A 12324-nucleotide genomic window follows, 5' to 3' on the forward strand; every position below is an offset into this window, starting at 1 on the left:
ATATACAATTTTCACTGACTTTTGTTTATAATTTGAATCTTCTGATTTGCAGTATATATTCTGAATGTATATATTCCTCTAATATGTATATATTCTGACATTTATATCTATAAATTTTTTTAGCAATTATATATGTAAAAATTTAATAATTTGATAATTAATAAGCATATTTTTCCATATTTGCTTTTCTTTAGAAATAAAAGCATAGCACAGAATAAGCATTTTAAACTTTTTTTCAGCTTTGAGGGGAAAAAAAAAAATGTTATTTTGTAAACTATTGAAAATGTACACAGCTAATGCATATTTAAATATTGATACCAAAAGTAATATTACTATTTTTTTAAAAATATAACATATTGTGGAAATATAATACATATTAGAAGCTTACATAATTGTGGAAGTTTAAAACTTATTTGTTTACAAATAAATGCTGAAAGTCAAATAAAGAGAAATTTGTAATATATGTTATAAACTTCATACAAACAATTATATTGGATTATCTGAGATATCACTGCTTTTAATTGCAATTAAAATAGCCTTTGGAAATTTAAACGTTTTGCATAAATGAAAATAACTTACTAATATGAAAGTCATAATACTTTGTAAACATGAATTTATACACTACATTTCCTCCCCCCTTCATTATATTAAAAATTCAGGATACTAATCCATTGCTCATTAAAATGCACTCTAACAAAATAAACACTTTAAACAAAAATGTTATAAACATTTTGTGAGGGGGTTGTGCAAGCGAATGAATGATGCGTGAAGTGGCAAAGTCGTACTCTTGGCCCTAGTTGGCGCTGCTATAAAAAATAAGAGACGTCCCCCTCAGGCTTAGTGCCATAAGAAACAAACAAACAAACAAAACAAATTGAGGGAAAAAGAAAGTTTGCTACAGTTCTTCTAAAATGCAAATCTAAATAACTGAGAATTATTTGAAGGAATACACAGATTTACATAAACTGAGAACACGGAAAAGAAAAGAATTTTTAAATAAACTTCTGTAAAACAAGATCTTTGTATTCAACGTTTTACATTTCACATAAGTAAGTACTTTTCATATTAAAATACCAATTATTTGCATAACTGATTTAAAAAATCTTAGTTTATTACATGGAAATAATAATCATGTAATTTTAAATGCATATACTTCTTTTTAATCTTAAATCTAAAAAAAAAACCCCTTGAAAACATAAAAACAATACAGTTTTAATTTTATTCCTAAATTTATGTTACAAGAAGGAAAAGCTTTGAGAATCAATCATTCTTCTATTTTGAGACATTCATAAGAACTGGGTCACTACTAAACGTTTATGAAGGTCAAAAGGTGTTTTTGAGGATCTTAAGAAAGTTAATCTTACAAGTTATTAATCATGCTTAAAAATATCACACAATAAAAAACTTATTTCTTAACTATAAAATACTTGATTATTATTTTTTAACTTTAAATTTATGGATTGTTATCTCCAGTTGCTTAAGAGATATGAAACATGTTAGAGACAATTAATTCTCATTTCTCTAAAATCAGATAGACTATAGAAAATGGAAACAATAGAAGGATTATTACCATTTGAATCGCAATAACTTGTAATATAAAGAATATTTATAGGATACAACCAGCTTTACTATAGCGATGTGTGAAAAAGAAAAATTATATTTGCTTCGTTAAAACTTTTATACTATGAGTCACTTGAGAAATTGATTTTAATAAAATATACAGCCTATTATTTCTAGAATATACAATATTGATAAAAAAAAAAATAGATTCACAAGTAAACATGGTTTTACTTTTTGATATGACAGAAAAAATTTATCTCTGACCATAAAAATATCTCAAAAAAAAACAAAAATACGAAAAAAAATTCTTATATATCATTAATTTACTATATATGATGATCATTATTAAAGCAATTCAAGGATTTAACGGGAAAATTCAGGCAAATTCTATGTCACTTTCGAAATTAATTGCAATAAACTACACATACAGTGATTCCTAGAATATACAGGATTGATGAAAAAAATATTCAAAATTACACAGAGTTCAAAAATTTTGCTTTTTGATAAGACAGAAAAAATTTCTGCAAAAGAAAATAAACATATGAAAAAAGTTTGCTTTTATAGCATTAATTTACTATATGTGACAACCATTTCTAAAACCAGCATTTAATAGAAAAAAATCATACAAATTATAAGACTCGCGATATTAATTGCAATATATCAGATAGATTAATGAAAAAGATATTCACAAGTATACAGAGTTCAAAAAATTTTGCCTTTTGATAAGACAGAAAAAAAATTTACTGTGACTATAAAAATATCAACAACAACAACAAAAAATAATCGTACAAAAAATTGACATGAAAATTAATTTACATGATGAGCATTACTAAAGCAATACAAGGATTAAATGGAAAAGTTTTGAAAAGTCTTACTTTACAATAAGCCGATTGAGTCATATATGTCTTGAAATCCAAATAGAGCACAACTTGTGAACAATAAAGCAGAGGTATCTTCATAGTTTTTATCAAGATAAATGTCAAATCATTTAAAACATTTTTCTAGGTTCAAGTATGCTCCAAGTTTTCTAGGCAGTCCAATTTGCTTAATACCTTCCGGTATATATTATCTATTGTTCACCAAACATCTTCTGATTGTAGTTCTGCAAAACTGCATCAGCGACCGGGATTGAACTTCTGAATCACCTTCATCAATTGCTTCTGTGTAAAAGGTGTGTAAATCAATGATGGATCCGTACCAGAATGTGTTATTAAACACCAGAGTGATTTCTTCGATTCTCAGAAAAGCATCGGGAACAGTGCTCCATATGAGCCGTAAAGCTTCTAAAGCATCTGATGGATTTTTCGATTTATTTCTGTAGATAGATAGTAACTGTACTATTAAAGCAGATCTTCTTGGGCTCATATTCTTATTCAGTCTCGAAGAGGGATGTAAATTAGGTCCATCTATAAACTTCAGAACACTTTTCAGGTCCTGAAATAATGATCTTTCTATGCAAATCCTTATCAGATCATTAGAACCAAATAAATCTTCTAAATTCCAATGCAAACGATTGGAATAATAAAGAACTTTTTCCAATTTTTCAGGTTTTTCATCCATCATCATCCAACTAACAGAATTTAGCTGCTGAAAGCATTTAATTACAAACTCCGAATCACTCATTTCGGAATACATGCAATCAGCGAAATAATTTATCATCCAGTATGGAATTTCATATTTTAGAAATGATGTAAAATTAAGAACCCATTTCAAAATCCTGTATTTTTTTTTCTGCGTCTTTGCATGCATATTTTACAAATTTTGATATGAGGTTAGGATAAAATCCAGATGCAATGCAAACTTTGAGACAGCAGAATAATTCAGAATTCTGGCTGTCAAATTCAATACGCATCTTGAAACTTTCTTTCATTTCTCCGGGCATATCTAAATTTAGAAAATAGAATGGATGCCTGCTACATCGCTGTTCTGAGTTAATTCTTCCTGTTAAATGAGGGTATTCAGGATGATCAATCGGAAGATACTTCTCTTCACACATCCTTAAATTGAGAGGTGAAAGAGATTTTTGCACTAAACCACTGTGATTGCAAATCTCTTGAGCTGTTGAAAGTTCTACACATCCATAATTTATTTTTTCAGGAAGAATTTCCGGATCCATTGTATTCGTCAAAAATTTCTTCTAGTTCGAAATTTAAAATATTTCGTGATAACTTTAAATAAAGTTGCTGTTGAATACACCTCCTCACAGAAAAAATGTCCAATGCACAAAACACGTATTAGATACTGAACATTCTAATATGAAACTTATGCTTTACTACAAAAATAAATCCTGCGTGTTAAATGCTTAGCTCAAGAATAAGAAATGATAGTTTTCGCATATGCAGGGGGTAGGAATAGCCAACCCTCTACGAAAGGAATTTGAAATACAACAGGTGGATCTTTGAATGGAGTGGGATAGTCCACTGTAGGGAGGACTAAAGTATGCAAGCAATACAGAAAATTCTCGGAAATTCAAAAGCGAGCAATTCTTATGCCTTCCGTTCATCAATAGCTTTAAAAGTATCTATTTACACAATGTGGATAATGCTGTGTTATTTCTTTCCGTATATTCAACATTTTTGAAGATTTTTTGTATTTTTATTTTCTTTTCTATTAGTAGATCGCTATTTATTTCGATTCGAATTTAATGACTAGTTTTAATTTGAGTTTCATAAACACTATGTAGTTACGGGATCGCAAATTGCACATTTTACTTACATAAGATGAATAAGAGCATGTGTTTCTTGTTGCTGTTAATAAGCAGATTACTAAATACGAAACAAGATTTGACTAAACTGGAGATGAAGAAAGAATTTCTAAATTTTTTGATGTAAATTATGGGGGAAAAATGATAAATTCTTATGAAATGAACAAAAAAAAATAAAATGCTTCCTTTACAGCTAATACTTGATTTAAAGAAGGCTTTTTAAGAAGAGTGCGGAACATAAATATTTGTCCATGAAAAAACATCCTTTTTAACCAAAGTATTTAAATTCCATGAAATTTCTTATTTCATGGATTGGAATTCCATATACATTTCTGTATTTATTCTAATATGATATTTACTACTACACCAATATTTATTTATCATCTGCTGTATGCAGGATGGTATTATTACTCAGCTAAAGTAGGCAACTACTCAGAGATATAAATATCTTTTTGTGGTATTTTCAATATAATTTATTCTGGTGCTTCCGTTTCAATCACAAGTTTCGTGTACTCGAACATATTCAAATTATAATCAAGTATCGTTTAAATTTTGGAATGATATTCGCGCAATATTCCTAATTAATTACTTTTTGCAAGTTTTATATTATGTTGCTTTATTACATTTTTAAAAGATTGCTTTATGATTCAAGAATTGCACAATCTTATGATAAAGTTTAATCTGGATTAAAATTATTGTCATTTGTTAATAATTTTGTAAAAAATTACTTAAAATCAAGCGCTCTGCATTTTTTTTTATTCGAAAGATATTGAAACTACTTATTCAGAAAGTGGCTCGTGGTTAAAAGTTCTATTATTTTAGAATGCCAAAATTTGATATTTAAAACTATTCATATGAGGATTAAGTTAAAATTAATAAAAAATATTTAGTTTTAGAAGTTAGGAAGGGAAAGGAGGTACCTAAGAATTGCACTGCCTAAAAGGCCCTAATCCGGCAGTGGCTGCATGACTGCAACATCGTACTTTAGAAGAAACTGGTTTTCAAATATTGTTTAATTTTATGCAATTATTGTTCAATATATGTGTGCTACTAGTGATATTTCCACAGAATTAACAAAATATGAATAATTAATCCAAAATAAATCATCAACATGTAGATTAAGTTTAAAATAAGTTAAAATGCAAAACAACTGAATTGATCTGTTTATAAAAAGCTGGTATAACATTAGTTTCATTCGCCACTGATGGAAGTATCTGTAAAGTTAATGCGAAATTCAGAGGCGACAAAATGCATACTAAATATTTTTAATTTTTTTTAATTTTTTATTAACAGCTGAGAGGCAACTACCCAGAGATAGAACTTTGTACATAACTTCATTTGTAGAGCTTGACCTAAGTCCCCTTTCAATCATATACCTGTCAGGAGGACCAATTGCTTAGCAATAAGAAACATGCCCAAACAAGTCCATTCATGCAGGACCGTACCGAAGGGAAGGGAGCGCAAGATCAATAGCATAGACTGCAGGACCAAAAAATACATGCCCCTCCCCCCTTCTTTTTTGCAGCTGCCCCCTACTGTAGTAGAAGTAACTGGCATGCGCTAGTGTTTCCAAGTAAAAGAAAAAGGGTTTCTTCGAACCACTAATGCCCTTTTGGGGTGAGTCAAAATATCATAGAAATTCGACAACTAAGGGGAAAAAGGGGAAAAAATATTTTTGCGTGTCTTTTTTAAAATTTATGTGTTTTGGAGTACCTTTTTGATCATGTTTACAAAGAATAAGCGAGCCTCAATCTTACTGGAGGATCTCGGGAGTTTCTTTAGTTGCAAATTGAAAGGGGGGAGGGTAGTATTTCTGTTTTTAGTCATCAAAGAGTGGATGTGTTAATAAATCCTCGAACTTTTTTCGCATCTGGGATGAAAAAAAAAAGTATTTTAAATTGGTAAAAAAAAATTATTTTGGCTCTATTTTTACACTGGATTTGTTTTATGCAGTGCTAACTTCGACAATCAGTTGATTTTTCTATCTTATTAAATGTATCAATTTAATTTTTCAACAACTATTATTTGTTATTCTTATTAAGTGAGAGCATTAATTGTTATAAAAGACACCCCCCCCCCCTACCTGCAAGAAAATGAATTAGTTCTATAGTAGAAGAAGAAAAGTAATAGGAATTGCATCTGTTTTTGAGCTAAATTTTCATGTCTCATGTTTTGAATCTAATGAAATTAATGATTTGGATCTTAATATTCAACTGTTAAAAATGTATTAGGCAGATTAACTCTCTAAAAATTGTGAGATTCAGTTATTCCATTGATCAAATTTTTATTTTGCATAATTTTTTCCATATAATTTCAAATTAAATTACAATTATTACATATTATTAAGCTAATTATAAGGCGAGCATTTAATCTACTTAAAACGGATAAATGCAGCATACATAGTCTCCAGAGAAACTTATTTTGCTCTAAGTGAAAAGATGATTTTGAGATCAAAGATATAAAAATAATTCTTTCAAAATAATGTAGTTAATCTCTCTAAAAACCAAATTAAAGTGAAGCAAGGGTGAAAGAAAAAAAATAAGACCAACTAATAAAATTGGTCAAGCAACGAAAATGAACTGCATTTTATTATAGAACAGGTAGTTTTATATCATAATAATCAAAATAAATTTTTATATTAAGAACTTTTATAGAAAAGAAACATTAGATTTAAGTATTTGATCAAATAATAAAAGTTTACCTATCATTAGAACAAAATATTTTTAAAAATTATGGAAAAAAATTTTTGTAAGAAAAATTGCTAATTATAGGAAAACGCATATTATAACGACTTCAATGGTATCATTTGAAAAAAAAACAAATTTTTTTGAAAGTTTAAGTAATATAAAAATTTTTTGTGATAATTTCGGTAGTTATCGCTGTAAAATGTCAAATTCTTGCTTAATTTTTAATTATTTAATTAAAAGTAAATTTTCAATGTGCACATTCTTACTCTTCACACTATGTTCTATAGAGCCAGCTGTCTTATCCTATAGAACGCCAATTGACGATAACCTCTCCTTATATTTCCATCTATTTTTCAAATATACTTATATTTTCATTTGTTTAAATAGAAACTTGCTTGCAGATTCGTGATTAGAAACAAAGCATAAAAATAACACTGATATTTCAAGTTGGAATTTATTTCATAAAAAATCAAATGGAACTACTCCAAATTTATATTCTCCCTTGTTTTATTTTTATTTTTATGTACAAGCAGAAGCGGCGAGCACAACAACACAGAACGACACAAAATGAAATGAGGAAAAGCTAAAAAGGGAAGAAATTATTTTCCCCAGTGTTTATATACTGAGAGATTCTGATAGAGATTTCTTTACACGTGTCGATATTCGTAGGGGAATCTAGGTATCTTTTAGAAGAATTTGTTTAGGTTAGCAATCTTTTATCCTTTCACTCGGAGCGTGGGAACCGCTGACTAAAGCATTTTTACAGAACATTTTGTTGCATTAATTAAATAGAAAAAGTAGAAAAGTAGAATGGGATAGGGAAATAAGAGAATATTTTAGAATGAAGTTAATATGGGCTGAATTAAGCTGAAAAATTAGGAAATTAATTCACTTTAAATTATATTTTAAAATATGTAAAATCCTTAAATTCTACTATATATGGAAAAAGTTTAAATTCACTTTTAATCTTCTTTTTTAATAACTGATGACAATTTAAATTAAACTGATAAATAATTTTCAACTATAGCTCTCTATATTTTTTCAAAGATTTTTTTGAAACTTTTTTCCTAGTAAAAAGTAATTGCAATAAAAATAATTTCTATGTTAAACTGTTGGCCTTATCTAAAACTTTTTATTCAATATATTTTTTAAATCTTTTAATAGAGAAAGCCTACATGTAATTGTTTGATAAAATTAGGTGTTCCAGCAGCTGGATCGACCAGATTACTCTGTGCTGGAAGAACACCTGTATCGTCATTTCCTGCCTTCACCCCTTATCTTGGAAAATGAAGTCAATTCCAGGAATATTGTTTGGGAGGGTCAGAATTCTTCGAAATGACCCGCCCTTACTCTGGGTCTTTTAAGAGTTTTTTTTTAATCAGTTGTTTTGCTCATGTCTCCAAATTCGGTCTTAGAGCTGCACGGAATTCGTTTATTCGTGACTCAATTCGTTTAATATATTTGAGCAAATACTTTTTATATATGTTACCGTGAAAAACCGAAATTTGGAGAATGTCGAATCTCACTGGTGAATGTCAACCTGTACCAAATACCTCGGTGAAAAACCGAATTTTTATTATATTCTTTTATATTCGAACTATCACAAGTGTATGTCGACAATCACCATGCACTGATGGTGAATGTTGAAAAAAAAATTTTGTTACGTTTTTTAAATTATACTTTATTATTAAAACATATTATGAATGATATATGTCAAAATAGGAGAAAGCTTTAATAATTAAAATTTAAAAACTCTAGTAATTAAACTATTAAACTTAAAGCTAATAAAATTATAGTAATTAAACTATTAAACATAAAGCTGTAGTATTAAACTTTATTATTTTATTGACAATATACTATTTTGTTTGTTACAACAATTTAAACTGTTAGGGCACTTCGAATTGCATAAGAGTCCCTTGCTTTTATAATTGTATTTAGTAGTGAAACATTTCTTTTTTCAATGACAGCGTGTATAGCCTTGCCCTCCACTTCTCGAATTAGCTTCAGCGGCCTCTCAGCGACATTTCTTGAGAAGAAATCTCATCTATGGAAAGTAACTTTTCTTTACAATTTACAAACTGATTACGGATATAAAGCTGCTTGAGGGTAGCATATTTGTTTGCTAGTTTAAAAAAGTCGGAGTCTTCTATTCCAACAACAGCCGCCAATATATTTAAGGCATCTGTACGACCACGGTCGACACCAGGGACTTGTATTCGCACAGTGGTGTCACCTCTCCGTGGACATCGTTGTCTCATTTCGACTTCCACCAGAGCATGCCGGTGATTGTCTACATACACCGGTGATAGGCCGAATATATAAGAGTATAATAAAATATTCGGTCTTTCACCGAGGATTAAGATTCAGTAGTCAATTGGGAAGAGAGAGTCAGTTGAGTTGACTCAATCGAGTAGCTCAGCGAAATCTGTCCATTTAGTTCAGTGTGAGCGCTTTATGCTGATGAGACGGTTAAATTGCAATTTGCTGCATGTATGTTGTTGACATCACAAAGGCTGTTTTGTGAACTCTTCGTCCGTGCTTATTACTTATGTTTTCGTGCGGAATAAAGCTTCGTTACCTTTTACCGAATTTTTGTCAGCCATACAAGTCCTGGACGGATTTTTCATTAAAAAAATGTTTTTGTACAAGAAGAAGTATTTCCCAATGAATAACAGAGAAAAGAAATTCCTTACTCTTGCATATAAAAATATTTTTATTTCTTGAATATTTTTGAATTAGAAATTGAGAAACTTTCCTTTCGGTAAAAAAAGGAAAATTTTCGGTCCTGTTTTAATAGATTAACCATTTATATTATACTGTTACATGAAAGTATGATTTTAATATCGTAATGCTTTGTAATATGACATCTCATTTTTAATGATATTTATAATAACATGTCACGTAGGTACTCTAGTGTGGAACTCAATGACACACACAAGAAGTAGAGCTAAACCAATTTATTAACTCAACTCTGAACTCAGAACACTGACAGATCTTTTGCTTTTATACTAGCATTGAAAGTTCCAGAATACTTTTTTGGAGACAGTAAGAAAAGTTCAGAACACTTATCTGTTTGTTTGTTTCTTATGGCACTTGCCACTGACAAGTCCGCTGTTATGAAGACAGCGATTTAAGCCTGAGGGGAACGTCTCTTATTTTTTATAGCAGCGCCAACTAGGGCCAAGAGTACGACTTTGCTACTCACGCATCACTCATTCGCTTGCACAACCTCTTTTTACAGGAGGGCACATTCACACATCTCACAGATAGAACAACCATGCCCTAACCGGGACTCGAACCCGGGACGCCCAAATCACGGGGAAGACGCGCTACCCCTATGCCAGGACGCCGGCACACTTATCTGGTAAACTGAAGAAAGGTCCAGATTCTTCTGGAACATGAAATAAAGGAAAATATAAAATCAAGGAATTAAATATTTACACAAACTGTGAATCGCAATTTTTCTAGAGGGATTCAAACTTACAATCTCTTGACTATGAGATCAGTGCTATGATCATTCGACCATGGAAAGTCGACTGTCTCTTTTCAATGCGGCAATAACATGATTATAGTTCAAACAATAGGCAGCAGATGGATACTATAAATGGAAGCTAAATTATTTTATGATTAAATAAATCATCATCCTTATTTTAATTAACAAAAAATTAATTTTCTTTTATACAGCTATTTTGCACTAAAATTTATCAAAATAATACAAAAGTGCAATAAAAGACATTTTTCAGGTAAATTAATTTAGAATATAAAGGGTTAAAAAAGCGAATGTAATAAAGAAATGCGAATGTAAGAAGAATGTAAGAATGTAAATCGAATGTAAGAAGAAATATAATAAAGAAAAATATCATGATATTGAAGAAGTATGAGACGCGGGAGGATAGAACCTGGGACTTTTTGGTCCGATTATGCCAAAACAGCTGCTCAGGTAGAAGCGCTGTTACTGGCTTATATGCAATTCACCACAGTACTCTCCCTCCAGTGAGTCGAACGATATGGCGTTGAGTGGTGATGTATTATTAGGAGTAGCTGTTGTCTTAATGGGCTGGTACCCAGTTTTAATAGCGCCAAGCGTTATGGCGAGCGTTTGTGGGTGCTGATGCGCCAAGTGTGTCTGGCGACTTTGGGTTGCTGCGTCACGTGAGTCTGACGACTTTAGTTGCGGGTAGATGGCGCCACAGCAGCTGTACAAAGGTTGAAGGTTCAGCGTCCGAGGTCACCAATGAAGAGGTGAGGGACGCGCTAGAATAGAACCTGGGACCTTTTGGTTAGCAGTCCAGTAACAATCCGATTATGCCAAAACAGCTGTTCGGGTAGAAGCGCTGTTACTGGCTTATATGCAATTCACCACAATATGTTAAACCTCCATTAATTCACAGATTCCTTAAATTAACTCAGATAATTAACTCACAGTTTCTTTGGGTATATTACTTCTCTACTTAAAACCAGAAAATATTGCTTCCTTTCAGATATCTACCTAAACATTCGAAGGTTGCTGATGTAATTGTTGATTAATGTAGATCAGTCAAATCAGCCTCAAGAACTCGGGAAACTCCTTTCCGATATTTCAGATCTCCACATTCCATAGTTCCCTTTAACTGTATGTTGTTGTAATTACTTAATGCAATAATGAGTGCAATTCAGTTAGAAATTTAAAATGATTTCTAAATTGACAAATGCTAATACTTTTTTTAAAGTTTCAGTTTGTTTGTGGAAGTACAATCTGCTCGATTCGATTTTGGAACATTTTTAGAACTAAATACTTGTACAATATATATATATATATATATATATATATATATATATATATATATATATATATATATATATATATTAAATATTTGATAATAAAGATTAAACTTTAAGACAATCTCTATGTATAAAATGCTAAATATGTGGCACAGAAATCGCTCTTATTACACATAAATATAGGCAAATCGAATACGAACGTTTCAGATTGCTCCATTGAATGTTTTCAGATCCGGATTTACTGTAATTTAAAACATTTATTACGTGTTAGGTTGTCTGGAGGCGATCGATTGAATTAAGAGAAGTACTTTTAATACATGTGCAATGAAATTATTTAAATTATTTTCTCGACCATTAAGCGATACGAAAAATCTACATTCCTGTATATCATAATCTAGAATTCTTTGGTAAGTTAACCTGAAAAAGAAAGTGACACGACAATCCATTGGTCTAGAGAAAAATGTCATCTGTTATATTGACATTTTAGCTTATGTTTTAAAAATGAAATTCATCAAATTTCCTTTCCTTAGATGACTACGGATCGTTTATCATTTAACATCTAATTGTATTTTGTCTTACGCGGTGCTGTGAATACTATTTCATTTTGTTAGC

This window comes from Argiope bruennichi, chromosome 8 (genome assembly GCF_947563725.1).
Source record: "Argiope bruennichi chromosome 8, qqArgBrue1.1, whole genome shotgun sequence".
NCBI lineage: Eukaryota > Metazoa > Arthropoda > Arachnida > Araneae > Araneidae > Argiope > Argiope bruennichi.